Consider the following 15,440-nt stretch of genomic DNA (forward strand, 5'->3'; position numbering starts at 1 on the left):
TGTGCTAACACCTTATCACAAGTTAACATTTATTTTGATCAGAAATAAATATTTTTAAAGTTATTTTCTTGCAGTTGTGTGTATGTCTGTGTGTTTTAATTTTAATATATGATTACAAGACTTTGTAAGCCCTGTAATCCTATATTTTGGCAATAACAATTGCTTTAACCCTCATCTACATAATGGAAACAAATTACAAAGTTGAATGACTTAAAAAATAATTTGGAAACATAGACCTTTCAAAACTGCGTAATAACAAGAATAATCTCAAACCAGAGTTAGCTGCCCTCACGTGAGTCTGATACTACTGGATACCTTTTGGAAAGTTATAGTCACAATTAAGAAAAATCAGGTTTTTTTGCACACTAATACCCTGGTACTACTCTAGATATTTCATATGCATTTCATCCCTAATCCTCAGAAAAACATAAGTTAGAAAAGGTTATGCCAATTTTACAAATAAGAAAACTGAGATTCCAAGAGTTTAAATAACTGACTCAAGGCCATATGACTTGTATTTAGCTACACTAGGATTTGAACTGAGGTTATGAGGACTTCAAAACCAAAACATGTCCTCTTTCAATTATATACAACTGCCTATAAATTAGGTATCAAACCTACTTATCTCTGAGCACATTTCACTTTTATGAGAAATTCTGTCCTATCCACTCCTTTTTCTGGGAGGAATAGTCTCATTTCCTCACTACCTACTTGATAGTCTATTGAGAACAGGAAATCAAGCCTTTTGACTTTGGACCTAGTAACCACATATTATTCCCATGATCCACTAATTTAAATAGGGTGTGTATTAGGTTTTCAAAATTTCCACATAAATCATTCTATCCTGGCACATACCTCCTGCCTTCACTGATTGGACAGGCTCTTTCTTGCAAGATTCTTATTACAACTTTTTCCCTGCAGTCCATGGTTTCCGATGCATTTGACATGTTTTCTTTAATGTGATCAGAACTTCTTGGAATCTACACTGGCTTATTATGACTGACACTATTTCTTTCACAGACTGCTTTTCTTCTGCACAATTGCAACTTGCCATCTATTTTAGGGCTTTTAACCAAAAGCCAGGGTTACTCATGTTTAGATCATTCAGGTTAGTGTAAACTATCACAATGAGGAATAACATGCTCACATACTCTCTCCAGCAGACAACACTAGCTCTATCTAAATTCACCAGTCCTGATCACTTATATGTTTAGCTGTTTCAGAAAAATAACAGACTGAAAATTTATCTCTATTTTGGGGCACTATAGGTATCTTTTTCCATCAGTTTACATGTACTGAGAACCTAAGGTGTGTTGGGTACTATGATATATACTAGGCATACAAAAGCATGCTTCCTGTCCTCAAAAGATGGAATTCTAGTCAAGAAAATGAATAAATGTATACAGAATTCTAATGAATGTTAAATGTCAAAAATAGTTGTCCCAACATCATTTTTCTCAAGATTTCCTTGCACCTCTTTGTCCACTAACCAGTTTATTTTGCTGGCTTCTCTTCGCTTGCCATTCCTGTAACTCTGGCATGACTCAGAGCTCTGTACTCAGCCAGATTCTCCTCACACCCTTTACACGGTTTTTGACAGCTTATTCTCACTCTAGTCTCTTAATGAATGAATTCCAAATGAAGTTCCATTGGCACTTCCAACTTCATGTTCCACAGACCTCTCACACTGAACAAAAGCAAAATGGAGCTCATCATCCTTCTTCAAAACCTGCTACCAGCAATACAACCAATCCTGGTGACCAGCATCATCTCTTCACATCTCCTCCTTCTCAGTAATTGGTGTTACTGTCCATCAGGGAAGTCAATCCAGAAACCATCCTTTATCCCTTCCTGTCCTTAGCTACCAATATCCAATCACTAGTTACTGTACATTGTACTTCTAAATCCTTAAAGTCCATTTCCACTGTCCCATTTTAAAAGAGTCACCATCATCTCATGATAAGATCCTTACAACAACCAAAGTAGTCACTCTTCATGAGTATTTTCCTTCTTTAATCTATATTCTACTAACAGAGTCATATTTAAAACTGTAAATCAAATAACTTCTCCACTTAAAACCCTTCAGTGGGGCTGGGTGCGGTCCCCTATAATCCCAGCACTTTGGGAGGCTGGGGCAGGTGGATCATGAGGTCAGGAGTTCGAGACCAGCCTGACCAACATGGTGAAACCCCAACTCAACTAAAAATACAAAAATTAGCCAGGCATGGTGGTGTGCACCTATAATCCCAGCTACTCAGGAGGCTGAGGCAGGAGAATCGCTTGAGCCCGGGAGGCGGAGGTTGCAGTGAGCCGAAATCGCGCCACTGCACTCCAGCCTGGGTGACAGAGTGAGACTCCATCTCAAAAAAAAAAAAAAAAAAAAAACCTTCAGTGGCTTCTTCTTGCTCACAGCCTATACCCAAACTCCTGAACATAGGATTGACAGAGCTTTGTATATGGCCTCAGATTACCACTCCAGAGTTTGTTCACCATTCTCAAGTTTCTTCTCTGTCCTACAAAAACACAAGACTCTTTTTAGTTCTCTCTGTATATTTTTCCCCCAACCTATAATTCATGCTCCTGATAATTCTGGGACACTCTCCCCACTCTTCCCATTTATTAACCCCTTTCTGCTGGGGCAGATTTCAGATTTCAGGTTAGGTACCTCTGATACCCTTTAAGAAGCCTTCTGTGAACTCCCAACTTTAAATTACCCTCCCAAGTATTCTTCCCATTGCACTCCATTCTTATATCTAAAGATAGCACTAAAATTAGCGAATTGTAATTGCCACTTCTCTATATTCCCCAGCAGACTCTCGCTGATTGAGATAGTAATCACGTTTTTGTTCATGCTTTTCTTCCAGAATATTGCTATGAGCATTGCAAGCATTCTGATAGTAGATGAGAAAACTAATGGACTGATGGATAGATGGATGGATGGATGGATGGATGGATGGATGGATGGATGGATGATGAATCTTCTATCTGAGCAGTAAAGTTGATAAAAGTGAGCAGGAATCAGAGGAATGAAGAATGAAGTGGTCCTCAGGAAATAAAAGGGGAACCAAGGCTTGCCAGCAAGAAAATAAGAGGAGACCTGGCAGTGAATGAATGATACATTTGATTAAGAATAAAAATTTCAGTGTTACTGGGGGATTTTCTTCACTCATTTAAGTGAAATAAATAACTAGGAGTTAGAATGTGACCAGACAATAGATGGTCTTAAATATACCAATAAGATTAGGCCTTGTGTTCAAAATATATTTAGCATAGACAGTATTTTGAGGCATCATAATTATTTAATAGTAATAACAAAGTTTATGGAGCATTTACTGTATGCCAGGCCCTCTTCTAACTACTTTAGATGTTAATCCAGTTTAACCTCCCCAGCATCCAAGTGGCAACATACCACAGGCCAGCCAGTGATGTCTGTCTGCCCTTTTACATAGGCAATAAGAAGTTGCATTTTTCTGTCAAAAATTTAAAAACAATTATAAAACTATTGTTATCCCCATGTAACCAATATTGGTAACTCTTTAAAATGTCAATGATAAAATAGTAGTCCCTGAAACAAATAATTTGTTGGCTTAAATCCTATAATTGCTGATACTGTGAGTTTTGAGTGGCTTTTATTCTGTCATTGTGTATGGTCAGTTGAAGTTTTTATTAGTTTAAAATTTAAAACAATGAAATAGTGAGAAATGCATGATGGGCTATTGTGCCTGGTACAGAAAATAGTTTATTGCATTTTAATAATATCCTTAGAATTAAAATGCCTTATTCTATTTAATTGTTACTTAATTCTTCATTTTTGTGACAGACTAATACATAAGTATAGATACTCTCCCTTTTATCAAAAAATCAATGTAATTTAAAAATATTAATTTATTATTGTATTATAATTATGTTTAATTTGCTGGCATAGTTATATATATACAAAATTCAATAAAATAAAATGATCACTGTGTTTTTTTTCTGGGTATTACTACTATTCACCTTATTTTATGGTTATTAATGAAACTACTTTTGTAATATTTAATAATATTGTTACAAAATGCTTCACTCTGGGTGCCAGATAATGGCAGTAGTGTGATTGATATTGTTTGGCAGTGTCCCCACCCAAATCTCACCCTGAATTGTAGTAATCCCCGTGTGTCAAGGGTGGGACCAGGTGGAGTTAATAGAATCATGGGGGTGGTTTCCCCCATACTGTTCTCTTGGTAGTGAATAAGTCTCACCAGATTTCATGGTTTTATAAATGGGAGCTCCCCTGCACAAGTTTTCTTGCCTGCCACCATGGAAGATGTGACTTTGCTCCTCATTTGCCTTCTGCCATGATTGTGAGGCCTCCCCATGCATGTGGAACTGTGAGTCAATTTGATATTTTCCTTTATAAATTAGAACAGATTAATACAGTCACTGACAATACTTATAAAATAAGTACAGATATTATCTCTAATTTTATAGGTAAGAAAACCTGATTGTAATCTGGCAAGTAGTGGCAGATTTGTATGCAAAGTAGATGATTGTGGTTGAGGGCATAAGGCAGACAGGAAGCAGGGAGAGAGTTAAAAGACAGTTTTGAAAGCCTGCGCTGGTGGCCATATGTAGAAGGGATGTTTGCTTTGAAGGGACTCTGCAGCTTCTGCATGAAGAAATGACCTGCAGGTTGTTCTATGGACCAGTTCTTGCTGATGTTTACATACAGGTGTGAAAAGGTCTCGAGTTTGCTGTTCCCTGTAGAATATGGTTGATGAAAAATCTAATCTCCGGGGAAAAATGCTTTCAGTGATTATGAGGCCAAAGTTATAAAACTGAAATATTGTAATTTCATAGTCACAACACTGGTTTTCTAACTGCAAACTCATTCCTTATTTGATATAAATTTAATGAGACAACTTTCAGAGCATAATATGATATGCAGGAAAATATTAGTAGTCACTGTGCTGACCTATGCTGTACCATTAAGGGAAAAGGCTCCATTTTAAGTCAACGATAACATATTTTGCCACCTTCTGCAGGATAGTTACTGGCGAAACATGAAATGACCAGTTAAGGTGTTTTCCATTCTAACATAGTATCACCCTGCATCATGAGGCCTTTGTAACCTCCATTCATCACTATTATTATCCAAACAGCAGGTTTTTGTAGGGTGATTCAACAGCACCCCAGCACCTCTCCCTGAAGCTGGATAGGGGTAAGGTGAGCAAAAGATGGGACTTAACTGTTTAAGAGGGGATCACTCAGCCAGTGTGAAAACTCTGCCTTATTTCTGATTCCGTCGTATTTGTTTCCCTTATCCCTAAAACAACACATTATGTAGCCTTTTCCTTGCATTCTCCATTGTTATAAATGTAAGGGGCAAAGCCAGATGAGTTATTTTATATCTCACTCACAAAGTATGTGTTTCTCTTGAACCTTTAAATAAATAAAGGATTGGCTGACAGGTTCAGGGAAGAAATTAATCTTCCATTGACAGAAAAGATATCATCCAGACTACAGAAGCCCAAGAATGGCTGAACATTTACCCAAAACCATTGCTCGTTGGCATGCCTTAGGCCTTTCAGTCCATTCAACATTAGAATTTCCTGCTGAAAATAGAGAACCAAATACAAATCAGGGCCTATTGCGAAGCTGAATCTTGTGTAAGGTAGGACCTCACCAAGTTCCTGAGAACATCAAATTATTTATTTTTAATTTTTATAAGCCACTTGATTCAGGTAAAACCGACATACAAAAAGCTTTGTGTATTATGTATACAACTTGATAAGTATAGAGATAAATATTTACCCATGCAACTATCACTGCAATTTATACCATAAATATATCCAACATCCGTGCCTTTAAAATGAAGAAGAAATTCTTTAATGAGGTCTGTAAAGCCTTCTTGATTCAATCCCTCTTGCTTTTCCGACCTCATCTTGGACCACTCTTCCCTGTCTCTCCTCTCCAGCCATGCTGGGTTTCTCTAGGAATCTTTAAAAAGCCATGTTCTCTGCCTCCTCTAGTCTTGCGAATCCTTCTCATCACCTAGCTAAATCTAACCAACATTTCCACTTAAACATCAGTTTCTCAGGGAAGCCGATTTTGTCAAGATTAGATTCTCTAGTCAAGGTGAGGTTCCCTCTTGTTTTACATTCCCATAGGTCCTTCTATTTCTCCCTCATAGTAGTTTACATACTTGTAACTGTTTATATAATTACTTATGACCATTTTTAATACCTGTCTTCAGAGTAGTCTATAAGCTCCATGAGTACACAGATCATGTTTACTTTATTGAGCTCTTTCTACTAATATCCAGTGCAGTGCCTGGCACATATAGATGTTTAACATTTATTGAGTAAATGATTTAGGTTTATTCTTTATAAATATAGAAAATACCTTAAAAATATATACAGCTGACTTATCATCTAAAGTACAAATAGAATCTTAATCCTCAGCCCTTACTATCTTTTAATTGCCCTCATTCCAAAAGCCTAAAAGCTAACTCCTTAGTCTGGCATAGAAAACCTTAACTGCCTTTCCAATGTCACCCCTCCCTACTTTCTTAGATGGAATTACTTATATTTCTCCAAAGTTCTCATGCAATTTGATGTTTCCTTCTCTTCACTCTTCTTAAAATGTCCATCACATTCTTTATCAATTTGTGAAATTCCCAATTCCAGAATCAACTCAAAATAATCATTAATCTTCCTCAGGATTCTCACATGAGCAAAACTGAATGCTGTCACTTCCATAGTTCCAGAACAAAATACTTACATATTCCTGTATTTTAGCATAAGACTACTAATTTAAAAATCCTTTTCATCCTTTCAGTATTCCACAAAGACAGAGACATGGTCTGTTTCTATATTCCTGGAACATGTACAAAATCAATAGAAGTCATCCGAATCACTGGATGAGTGAATGAAACGTATTATCCCCGCACCTACCTAAACTCTTGTCCAAAAAAAAAAAAACAGTGTATGGTGTTAGAATATTAACTAAGTAATTTTCTTTTCTATATAAGATACTTTTAAAATCTACTGCTAGGAAAAATTCATGTCTGCTAAAGAGTTGGTGGATTTGCTTCAATTTTTTTTTTAAATAAGGGAAACTATGTAAATTATTCTGATTCCCAAGGTGCCCTGGGATATTCAGTTCTGATGACATGGATGATTTTCTTTTAAAATATATTCTTCTCCTTCCATAGTTCTGATTGCTTTCTCTGTACTTTAGTTTTATCAGCCTCTCATATATATACTTTTTGTTATGGCAATTTCTAATTATCTTGAAAAGGAGAAGAATAACAAATAAAAGACTAGTATCACTAAAGTTCTTTCACATTCTGTTATTGTATGATGTTAAGGAAATTAAAAGTTTTATTCACAAATAAGCTAAAAATGACATTTACAAAGAAAAAATATATTTCCTTAAGTCAAAGTTCTCTTAGACATACATATTATTTAGATGATGTGTTCATAGTCTATCTACTTCTAAACAAATTGAAAATTTATACTACCCTCCCTAACTTTATACTCACTGGTTTGTACAAATGCTCATCTTCTGTTTTTCCCTTTACCAATCTTCCCTTTTCACCTAAAGTCTTCACTAAGTAAATACTGCAAAAGGCTTTCAGGTCACAAAAAAAGTAAAGAAAATACATATGACATACATACAGGCTATGTTTTGTATTTTTATAGTTGTGTGATCTTGGACAAGTTATTTTATCTATTTTAGCCTCAGTGTCCTCATATTTATAATATGAATATGTTAGTTATCCATTATACTTCACAGGACTCAAGATAATCAGATGGGCCCTTCATAGAAGTATTATCTGTGAGTGTAAGCTTAAATGAATAATATGTTAAGGCTTAATTGCAATACTGTAACATTTTCAATTACTATCAATGGGTATAACTATTTCCACCAACAAGGTGAACATTGCCTCAGACATTCAGTTTGTTTAGCTGCCCCCAGTCATTGTAAAAGTAACATTCTGGTAAACTCTAGTCATAAGTATGGTGATTCATTACTTTTATTAACCTCCTTTCATTATGCTTACGATATTATTTCTGGGAGCCTACTGGTTTCTTCTTTGTCACTACTACCTAGGCTTTCTAGGTAGATTCATGTATTTATCCATTTATTTACTCATTCACAAGCTCCATGAGGTCAGGAATCTTAATTTTTTTCATGACTATAGAGTATCTTTTAGGCCAGGCACGGTGGCTCACACCTGTAATCCCTGCACTTTGGGAGGCCGAGGAGGGTGGATCAGCTGAGGTCAGGAGTTCCGGACCAGCCTGGCCAACATAACGAAACCCCATCTCCACTAAAAATACAAAAATTAGCCTGGCGCGGTTGCGCATGCCTGTAGTCCCAGCTACTTGGGAGGCTGAGGCAGGAGAATCACTTGAACCCGGGAGGCAGAGGTTGCAGTGAGCCGAGGTGGTGCCACTGCACTCCAGCCTGGGTAACAGAGAGAGTCCTTCCCTCCTCCCCCCAAAAAAGAGTATCTTTTCAAATGATTCTCCTGTCTCAGCTTCCCAAGTTGCTGGAACTACAGGCCTGCTCCACCACGTCTGGCTAATTTTCGTATTTTAGTAGAGATGGGGTTTCGCCATGTTGGCCAGGATGGTCTCGAACTCCTGACCTCAGGTTATCCACCTGCCTTGGCCTCCCAAGGTGCTGGGATTACAGGTGTGAGGCACCACACCTGGCCAAGAGTATCTTTTATACAGTAGGCACCCAATAAATGTTGGTTGAATAAACTGGAAAAATTAAATATTTATTGAACACCTACAATAAGCACTAAAAGTATTATCATGAAAAAGACCGTAAATAGGTTTGCTTTTCCAAAAATTTTACTCTTGGTTGAATTGGTGGAGGAAAATAGTTAACAAGCAAACAAATGAACAAAGGTTCTTATTTCAGATTATGAAAGCAGCGATGTCATAAATTGTCTGAAGATGGCAAAGTCAAATTAAATTCCATCGTCAAAAAAGGCTGCCAGCTGGTGTTTGAGCTGAAACCTTTTTGCCAAGAAGGAAGGCGCTATATTCCTTGTCCAGGAAGATGCTATGGCTCTGCTCTCATAAGTGGATTAATGCTGTTATCATGAGAGTGGGTTAGTTGCCACTAGAATGAGTTTCTGATAAAAGGGGTGAGTTTGCCTCCATCTTGCTGTCTTGGATGCTCTCTTGCCCTTTGGCCCTTCCACCCTGAGATGACACAGCACAAAGACCCTCACCAGATGCCGTCGTCCTGATGTTGAACTTTGTGCCATCCAGTGAGAGTGCTAGAAATACATTTATTTCCTTATTAATTACCCAGTGTGATATTCTAGTATAGCAACATAAAGCACAGTAAGACAGGAGATAAAGGAGCACAGCCATCTTGGTAGAGGGAACAACAGGTGCAATCTTGACTGCTGGCTGACTTCCTGGTTAAGATTCTAAATGCCATTTTATGTCTAGGCTCTCCTCCACGGGTAACGCAACTTCACAGATATATGGCCTCATAGTAATTCCCATGCTGGCACAGCTGAGGAATCTTTCCAGCTGTGAATACTAACCTTGTGAGCTACTTCCTCTGGGCACAGCTCAACTATGCCGCAGATGACTATACTTGTGTATGCACGTGCAATTCTATGCACTTTAAAGAATGACTAACAAAACTCTCTCTGTTCACCTCTCGTGGAACCTGATTCTTGTTATATGGGCCTTGCAGGATTTTGAAGCATCCTCAATCTCTATCCACTGTATTCCAGTAGCAATCCTCCTCCCACACTGCCCACCCCCCTGCACATACACGTACACATTTCTGTCAATCGAAAATGTCTCCAGATATCACTGTATATCCCCAGGGGGGCAAATTTGCCCCCTGTTGAGAATGACTGTTCCTGAGGATAAAATACTAGTGTCATCTCCTGCCTTACAAAAGCTTTCTGAGAGATCTGGATGCATAATATTTGCTTATCCAATTTTGCAGTGGTCACTTCTAATCTTTCCAGTCATCAGCAATGCTGTGTACTTTTGACTACTCAGTATCTGAATTCCTCCCTTCTCCATGTCCAGGAGCTAATCCTTGCAAATCATATCCTATTTCTGGGAGTCTGCTATCTCATACATAAAACGAAAGGCAAAACTAGATTATGTCCAAGAAGCCACACATCTCAAATGTACAATGATTCTTGAAGACAGAATCCTACAGTCTTTAGTGTCATTGATATTCTCACAATTTGCACAATGTTATTTATTGGAATCTAAGGGACTTAGGTCACTGGAATGTGCATGGATTAGAGTTTGTGCTTTGTCCTTCTTTAATTATTGGATTCATTCATTTTTTTCCAATATTGTTTAGAGTAGATTATACTGTTTTTGTTTTATTTTTCTTTTAGCAGTTGTTTCAATCATTTTGCATTGCAAGTTCAAAAATCTAGTAGTACAATATTTAAGACATCATTTATGGTTTTTTTTTCCTACAACATAATATTTTAAAAAGTACCTTTTCAAGTGGGGGGTAAATATTAAACAGGTTTCTTTCTTCTTTCATTAAGTAATCCAGTTATGCAATACATATTATTGTTGAGTGCTTAGATCCAGGAAATGGATGGCATGGGAGTACAGAAACGTACTGGTCCTGCTCTTAAGAAGCTAACAATTTAATTGTGAAACAGGCATTGGCAATACAAATTGATAAGTGCTACAGAACAGGTACATGCAGAGTGGTAAGGAACAGAAAGAAGAAATATCTACCTAAACCTGGAGGGATAGATTTAATGAAAACATACTGTCAATTTTAGCACACATGTATATACCTACACACACACACACACACACACACACACACAATGTACACATACTATGTGTGTCTGTTTCTATACACATGTACATATACATGTATCATATCCATATAAATATCTATATATTATATATAATACCTATTTGCATATATATTTTTGTATATATAGAGATATCTATTCATATTATTCATAAATGCATATAATTATTCATAAGTATACATATTTATTTGGACCCAAAGATCCTAACCATTTTATAAACAGATTCCAAAGCCAGATGTGAACAATGGTCAAGTTAAAATTTGGGATAGAAATGTGAATATGCACCTAACATCTTTACATATAATATTTGGTGTTCTTATTTAAACACTTTTGCTGGACCATAGGTTCTCCACAGCATTCAGGTAAAAGTAAAGAAAGAAAGAATGGCAACAACAAAAAGCTTAGAAGTAACCTTATTTGTACTGTGATACACATCAGGGAATTTGGAAGCATGGAGCTCAATAAAGTAGTTTTTCAATTTGCCAGGAGCAGCAGGAGGGAGACCAAAATCAGAACAAAGAGATCTGGGTGTCAGTAAATCTGTGAAACACTTTAATGTGGAATTATATTTCCTGACAACATATGCATTCAATAAAGTAAAGATATTTGATTGCAATTTGCACAGCATCTATTTGAAAGTTAATAATTAGCCATCAGGAAAAATGATGCTTTTCAAAATTATAATAAAATGTGTCATACTAAAACCTTTAAGGACTGAGTAAGTGGTTTCATTTTGTTTCAGGGTCGCAATTGGCTTCAATGTATAGCCTCGCCAAGCATTACAGCAGAGAAGCTTTTGTGCAAAGTGAGCGGAGCACCAGGTCAGCACCACTCAATCACTGTTCAATAGACTTCCTTCAGATAATACAATGGTCCTCAAAATAATCCAAGAAAAACAGTGTGACGCCATTTCAGCTGAAGGATTATCCCATTGAGAGCTTAAATTTCACTTCTTTCTACAATCATTTTCACATTTTAATTTACAGTTCATTTATAGATTCCCCCAAATAATGATTTAGCTATTGGGTAATGTTGCTCAAGACCTTTTCACTTCATATAATATCCCCTTTGTATTTTAAAAGGTCCATCTCCTCTCAAGCTAGTAGTGTTCAGCTTTGTAGAATACAACTCAATTGAACTAAAGACTTGGTAAGTCCCAGTACATCAGTTAGTCATTAATTGTGTCATTCAGTCCAAGGGTCAGTGAATAGTATTTGTGCAGAACCATAGTATGTTGTACCCAAACACATTTTCTAATGGGATATAAATAGAAATGGAAGTTTACCAAAATATGTAGCATGGGTGAGGGTGAAATCAAAGTCACACTGACAAACACTGACATGGAAATCATGGGTATTATTATTATTATTGATTTCTGTACCCCCAGTCCATCCTAAGTAACTGATCAGGTCAATTATGGTCATCCAGCTTCCCTTAGAGGGAGTGGCTGGGGATGGACACATGGTCAATCTGACCAATAACCAGAGAAGTCTGTGGAGGCTTCTTTGAATGACGTTATTTTTTGTATAAACGTGGTGCTGGGCCTTGCTATGGTCGGATGGAACATTTGGAACTCTCACAGCCACCTTGCTATTTGCCTGAGTATGATGACAACACCAAGAAAGACAGGTGGATGAGATGGAAAGAAGATAGGTTCTTAATGATTTTGTGCTTACTCAGTCAACATTGAAGTCTTCCCTACCCTTGGAGTATCTAATACTTTCTTCTTGTTATTTAAGCCAGTTTGATAATTGTGTTTTACTTGCAATTTGGAACACCATAATCAAAGTGGTGTAATATGGTATTCTTTTCCTGTAACACAAATTGTTCATGTATGAAGAATCTTAAAATATTTGTATATTTTGGCACACATAAATAGTATCCAATGAATATTATCTGACTAAATAACCAAAAATGCATATCAAGTTTTAAACATGGAAATTTGACATTGTCTTTTATGATGGTTAAAAATTCAAAGCAACATAAATGACAAAAAACTGGAGAATTACTTAAATTAACATGTGATTCAATAAAGAAAACTATTAGACATTCATTAAATATTATGTTTTCTAAGAATAGTCAGTGATATAGGAGAATGTTTATGCTAAAATACCAGGTGATTACAAAATAGAAATCATACAAAATGATATACTAATGCTAGATCTATCAGCTGGCTTCTATAGCATTCTGGCCACTTTCCAGCCACAAGGCAGATTGTCTTAAGTACATCATCTCACATAATTTTCCAAGCAGACAAAAGAGGTAGGTTCTTTTATTATTCCAGTGTTACAGATGAGCAGGCAGGTTTTGGAGAGTACATAACTTGTCAACGATCATATAGCTACGAGGTGTGAGCTGGGCTTTGAACACTGAGATTTACCTTTCTTTAATATATTTAGGATGAATAGGGTCTGGATCCTGTCCACCTTTGGGTTAGCCTGTTGTGTGGCCAGCTTTCCTTGGTCACTGGGTTCCTCCCAGGACTCTGAGAGATTCCCAACATCTCCTTTCTCTTCACTGTGGATTACCATCTATGCCCTTCACCAATGTCTGATGATATAGCAAGGCCTCACTTCTTGCCTCATTGCAATCATTTAATTTCCCACAGTTCTGAATATAGAATGTTTAATGAAATGTTCTGAAAAAATTACATCACTGAGATTGAAATGTATAAATTACAGCTAAACATTTCTGTTTCTCAGAGTCCCTTACCATTACTGCCATAGGGAATTCCCCACTGGCTGCCTCTTTCCCTCCAACTGGGCGTCCTGCCACATTGCTTGAGCTTTTCCTCTCTCCACCTCCTGTCTCCCCAGCTGTCAACTTCCAACTGTATCTGAGTCTCTGTTAGCTGTCTATGCTAAACATCCCAGACTAGGTTCTTGTATATTTTTGCATATTCCAAACTTCTTAAGATACTGTTGAATTTTTTAGGAGAAGAGGGCAGTGTCTTCTTGTACAAACACTTAGAATACCAGAACTACAAATTATTTTATACACATTTCAGGTAGCGCTTTCTACTTTCTAGATTTCCAAAGTTAAGACTTAGCTTTGAAATAAAAAGTAATTTATTTATAAAAAACAAAATAAATTATTTTTTATGAAATACTTTTGTTTATTTTAATAATGCTTTTGCTAAAGGAGTAAGATTATTATTCCATATGTGCACTTACCAGCTGCACAACTTAGGAGAATTCCTTTCACCTGTTTCGCTCTGTCTTCTCCTCTATAAGAAGAAGGGTTGTCTCTGTCTTTTCCATACCTTTTCCCCTTGTTCATCAACCTTTCTGTTTTCTGCTCAGGAAATCCTATAATGAAGACTCAGCCTGCCAAAGTGACCATATTTCCTAACTGTCACACCCAAATCTCCAATGAAAAAATCCCTTATTAATAGGATTACCATATAATTTATCATCCAAATTGAGACAATTTTGAGAGTGTAAAGCAATGTTATTAATAATTACACCTCATAAACCAGAACAGTCTAGGCGACTGGAGACCTATGGTCAACCTTTATCAGGAGAAGTTCATGCTTTGGGGCTTCCCAGTTTAAGAAAAATAAAGAAGTTTTAGATGTTGAACATTTAAATTTTATCCAGAGGCCGCTATGCTTTGTGAGAGTTGTGCATTTGGCACAATACGCTGTGTTAGATGTCTTGTATAGATCACCTCTGTTTCTAATAAGAAGCTTCTAAAGTAGGACTATGATATGGTTCGGCTGTGTCCCCACCCAAATCTCTAGAATTGTAGATCCCATTAACCCCACATGTCATGGAAGGGAACCGGTGGGAGGTGATTGAATCATGGAAGTGGGTTCTTCCTGTGATGTTCTCATGAAAGTGAATAAGTCTCATGAGATCTGATGGTTTTATAAATGGCAGTTCCTTTGCACACACTCTGTTGCCTGCCACCACTTAAAACGTGCCTTTGCTTCTCCTTCACCTTCCACCATGATTGTGAGGCCTCCCCACTCATGTGGAACTGTGAGTCGATTAAAACTCTTTTTCTTTATAAATTACCCTGTCTCAGGTATTTCTTCATAGCACTATGAAATGGACTAATACAGGCTATTGCCATTTGAACAATGGCTTCATTCACAAAGAGAAATGTAAGGACACAAGAATTTTTCACTCTCTGCCCCATCAAATCCTATTGCCAGCCATTGACCCTGTCCAGAAGCAACCAATGCCTGTCCTTTAAATTCACACTTACTCTCACCTTAAATACTTTATCTACTGTGGTAAAATCTTCAGTGTCTTTGATGTAAAGCTTTCTGTCCTAATTTATATTTAATGTTTCAGAAGCTTGCTTCTGAAAGCATATTAAATATATGAGTGAATCAAATGCAAGTAGCACATACAAATTCTATTTTCTCTTTATGTAGCAATTCTTTTTGCCTATATTTGATTCCTTGTAAAGGATAAGAAGTAAAGGAGAATTTGCTTCATTGTTTTTGGTAATTCCCAATTTACAAGAGGAGTTTGTTGTTCTTGAAAAATTCATTAAGTAAAGGTGTCCATTACCCATAACTGCAGCAGCAGTAAGTGGCTGTTATTCACCAACGGAAAAAAACTTTGGTCCAAATGGAAGAACCTGAGGGACTCACAGTAGTTCA

General features: G+C 36.9%; 1 long non-coding RNA gene across 2 annotated transcripts in view; it reads left to right on the forward strand.

The window, feature by feature from the left end:
- The window catches only part of LOC129532984 (uncharacterized), a 472,085-nt gene that overhangs the window by 367,348 nt on the left and 89,297 nt on the right, over positions 1–15,440 (forward strand). For both annotated transcript variants that reach the window (XR_010133199.1, XR_010133200.1), the window contains exon 3: positions 11,568–11,646. This is a non-coding gene — a long non-coding RNA (uncharacterized lncRNA). The remainder of the gene's footprint in view (positions 1–11,567; positions 11,647–15,440) is intronic.

The sequence above is a fragment of the Gorilla gorilla genome, chromosome 3, assembly GCF_029281585.2.
Source record: "Gorilla gorilla gorilla isolate KB3781 chromosome 3, NHGRI_mGorGor1-v2.1_pri, whole genome shotgun sequence".
In the NCBI taxonomy this organism is placed as follows: Eukaryota; Metazoa; Chordata; class Mammalia; order Primates; family Hominidae; genus Gorilla; species Gorilla gorilla.